Source organism: Sinocyclocheilus grahami, unplaced genomic scaffold (assembly GCF_001515645.1).
Source record: "Sinocyclocheilus grahami isolate Dianchi unplaced genomic scaffold, SAMN03320097.WGS_v1.1 scaffold77.1, whole genome shotgun sequence".
Taxonomy (NCBI): domain Eukaryota; kingdom Metazoa; phylum Chordata; class Actinopteri; order Cypriniformes; family Cyprinidae; genus Sinocyclocheilus; species Sinocyclocheilus grahami.
The window spans coordinates 1,046,396-1,050,948 of NW_015505256.1; the positions used below are offsets into that span (position 1 = coordinate 1,046,396).

Sequence of the window (4,553 nt, forward strand, 5' to 3'; positions counted from 1 at the left end):
ACTACAGGGTCAAAGCACGTTTTTTTTGTGAACGTTGGACACCTTAATCTCAGCTGGCTGTTTCTTGGTAGACATTCAGTAACTCATTGTAATAAAAGATCACTTCTGTCTGATCAGTTTTGTCTCTGTTCCCTGGCCCGTTTTGCAATCCTGAGCATTTCAAGAGCAGTCTTGAAACTACCTGTCGGAGGTTGTAGTTCCTCACTCCCCTGTCACGAGGAACTGGCTTTAGGCGTAGTTTGCACACATTTATTGGCAAATATGATTATTTCCTGTTTTATGGAAGTATTGTTTCCTTACAGGAATACTGTTACTCATGCAACCACAGCAGGCATCTTCAATTTCACCACATTGCAGGCTTGCAGCTGTTGCTCTGAACTTTTTCAGCCTCTCTGACCATGTCAGTTCAAACATGACTTTTGTGGTATAGGTTCAAGGCCACAATGTAACTCTACAAAATGTGTTGTGCAACCAAGTACATTACTAAGTACTAAGTAAGTACAAACATTGTTTCCCTGTTGAATCAATGCCAGTGTTTCTTTAGAAGCTGGTTACAGGTACTGAATTGCATCCACAATTTTCATGCATGTCCGGTGATAATGTAGATCTGCTGGAAAAGCAGATTAGGTGGTTAAATTATGTCTCTCCCTGTTTGACCTTATTGTTGCAAATTAGAAACTTAATTTGCTGTAAAGTTGCTTTGCAACGATTTGTATCGTGAAAAGCGGTATACAAATAAACTTGAATTGAATTGAATTCACTGCTATTCAAAAGTTTGGGGTGAAATTTTATTTATTTATTTTTTTTGGAAAGAAATGAAAAATTTAATTTGGTGAAGGTGCCTTAAATTGAAGTGACAGTAAAGACATTTTGTAATATTACAAAAGATTTCTATTTCAAATAAATGATGTGCTTTTGATTTTTTTTTATGCATCAAAAGAATTCTGAAAAAAATATATCACAGTTTCCACTTGATAGTAATAATAAATGTTTCTTGAACAGCAAATCAGCATATTAGAATGATTTCTGAAGGATCATGTGACACTGAAGACGAGTAATGATGCTGAAAATTCAGTTTTGCCATCACTGGCATGAATTACACTAAAATATATTCAAATAGAAAGCAGTGATTTTAAATTGTAAATATATTGTAACAATATTACAAATTTACTGTATTTTTCTATATTCTTGGTGAGCATAAAATACATTCAAAAAAACTCATAATGACCCCACACCTTTGACCAGTAGTGTATATTTATTGTGTAATTATTTTTTATTTTGTTTTTGTTTGGATATATATGTTGGATTTGTTTTGTCATGACAATAACATTTTTGGGCACTTACCATGGTGTTCTTTGAAATATCGTGATTTAACATGGTATTTATCAAAGTGCCATGGTGGTACTATCAGATACCATCACTTTACCATGGTACCACTGTAAGACTTTTGTTGTTTGCTAAATTTGATCAGATTACACAGCTACTTAAGTAAATGTTTATTACACCAATGCTAATTAGTAGGGCTGCAATAGTTAGTTCCATTTATTTTATTTAAATAATTACATCTTTATTTAACTTTAATTTCTCAGTTTTATTGAAAAATAGCGTGTTATTCCACATCCTGCACAATATACTCTTCCAAAAATGCACAAATGGAGTTGTTGCAGCCCTACTAACCAGCAAACTTTGACTCCTTTGGTCTGGAAGTTCACTGTGCGCTCCCAGCCAGGAGATGGCAGAAAAGATCTAATTTCCTGGCTAATTTCATAAAAAAAAAGCCAGCCTTGTGGGAGTAGATTGGCCTTGCTCTAATTAACAGCTGTGCCTTGTTGAAACAGTAGCATTGGCCGAAATTCCCCAGTGGGCCAAATCTCAGACAGCAATGTCTGTTTCTGCACTCTTGAGACTCAAGGTTATTTAGCGCAGGTGCCAGACTGAGACCTTGCATAGACACCTGCTCTCATTCACCTCGTCTGTTCCCCGCAGACCGCTTGACTGTAGGTCAGACTGGAGACGCGTTTGATCCACTCATGTCCGGACATTTCTGCTTTGATGGGGCTACTGTATTTCAGTCATGACCTGACTTCTTGCACCTGCCTAATGTTCCCCTTCCTGTCCTCTTTTGTTTCCTGTCTGACTGGCTGCGACGACCGCCCTTGTTCAGTGGTGAAGCAGAGGATGCAGATGTATAACTCGCCATACCGTGGCGTTCTGGACTGTATACGCTGCGTGTGGCAGCAGGAGGGGGCGCTGGCCTTTTATCGCAGCTACACCACACAGCTCACCATGAACATCCCATTCCAGACGTTGCACTTCATGACCTACGAGTACCTGCAAGAGCTGCTGAACCCCCAAAGACATTACAACCCCTCCTCCCACATGGTGTCGGGCGCACTGGCAGGCGCCATCGCCGCCGCTACCACCACGCCACTGGACGTTTGCAAGACGCTGCTGAACACGCAGGAGTCTCTGCCACTCAATTCCATCAGCCAGAGCGGAAGACACATCACAGGCCTCGGCCATGCCTTCCGGACTGTCTACAGGCTTGGCGGCCTTCCTGCTTACTTCAAAGGCGTTCAGGCCAGGGTCATATACCAGATGCCCTCGACTGCCATCAGCTGGTCCGTCTACGAGTTCTTCAAGTACGTTATCACCAAACACCAGCACGAGAAGCGCAGGATCCAAAGGGACTGAGAGAAGTAACCGCTCACAGCTGGCCTGACCTTGGCTTTCTCTCGCATAACCAACCAGATAAGTACGCGAGCTGCAAAAGGACTGATTTAATAAACGATACGCACATATAGAGTCCAAACACTCATGTCTGTTTACTTCGTTTCAGTTGGCGTTTAATACTGAAACTTTCCTGTATAATTCAACTAATAATCATGACCTAAGTTCTCACTGTGAAGCCTCAAGTTTTTATTCAAGACATCCTACTTAACACTTAACCCAAATTACACCTCCCACAAGAGGGCGTCAGAGGCCTCTTTAGACGTTATATGCTAATTAGTGGGTGGTCTTTACGTTTGTGGGAGGGGTTTAGAGCTTGTAAACTTCTCCAAATCTTTCTTTCTTCTAAACAGTACCTGGAACAACAAACCTGACCCCTACTTTTTAAGATTTTCCCAGCCGAAATCAATACGCACAATTAAAGACACAACTGTACATTCAATTTGGGATTTTGAACATCATTCAAATCATTCTTTATGACAGAATGTAGACCTGTACAGTAATTTATTGCCTTGACTGGCTGAATAGCTCTCAGAGATAATGAAAGATATCTATGTTAGAGGTATTTTTGTAGTATTTGGTGGTGGCTTTTCCTCAGCAGTTGTGGGAAATATTCCTGCAGTTGATCCAAATTTTTGAGATTGTTGCCCCTTCATAACTTGTAGAAATAGTTTTGCGGTCTCTAGGGGATGCCGCATATAGATCTGTATAACCGCTTTAAGAAGACACACAGTCATTTCTGGCCAACATTAGTATTATTCAGTCAACAATGCCTTAGACATGCAGATCACATGACCTGAGTGTCATTAAACATTTAGATTCAGATTTAATCTGTTGAGGTCCTTCTGAGTAATTCAGTGACTATGAATTGGTTATTTGGAGTAATTTCTTGATGGACACTGGAATGTATTTTGGTTTTCTCTTAACGGAATTTGAGCTCTTTTTTTTTTTTCTTCTTTTTTTTGAGAGTTTCAGCTGAAATGCACCTGGCAGTTGAACATGTGAGGAGTTTTATCGACAAGTCTGCCCCATTCCTTTTTGTTCCTCAGCTTTCAATAAATCAGCAGTACAGGGATTTCCCTGGCTTGCATAAGCTGATGTCTGTGAGTTCAATTATTTATTCATATAGTCTAATTCAAGTTTGGAGTTAAAGGAATGTTCTGTGTTGACATGATTTAATTTTGGCTGGTTTGTAAAAAAAAAGAAAAGAAAAGGCTGCAATAATGCGCTAGCTGTAGAAGTCTTGTTTTTGAAGAAGCAGCCTCTTTTTAAATGAAAAGGCTTCATTTATTTGATCAAAAATACACTAAAACAGTAATATTGTGAAATATTATTACAATTTAAAATAACTGCTTTCAATTTGAATATGTTTTCAAATGTACTTTATTCCTGTGATGGCAAAACAGAATTTTCAGCGTCATTAATCCAGTCTTCAGTCTCGCATGGTCTTTCAAAAATCATTCTAATATGCTGATTTGGTACTCAAGAAACATGTCAATGTATTGTATTGTATTGTAATAACTAATATATAAAGAATTGATGTAATTCATCATTGTGTAATTGATATAACTGCTTTAACAGTGTACATTTATGCATTTAAGCATTACATTTATGCTGAAATTACTTGCACCATAGATTTCCATTTAAAAAGTGCATTACCTCCTGGGATGATTAAATTAATCAATACTCAATATCTGAAATGCTATCTAGTACATAGACTGATTTATTTTTTATTGTAAAAATCAGTGATTATTGGAGTACATTTTACAAGAAAATATTATTAGTCTTTTCTTTCTAAAATTTTGCATTTAAGTCAGTGTGTC

General features: G+C 38.2%; 1 pseudogene; it reads left to right on the forward strand.

Annotated features, from left to right (window-relative positions):
• Window positions 1-1,590: 1,590 nt before the first annotated feature.
• LOC107586066 (mitoferrin-2 pseudogene) lies at window positions 1,591-3,828 on the forward strand (annotated as a pseudogene).
• The last annotated feature ends 725 nt before the right edge of the window (window positions 3,829-4,553 follow it).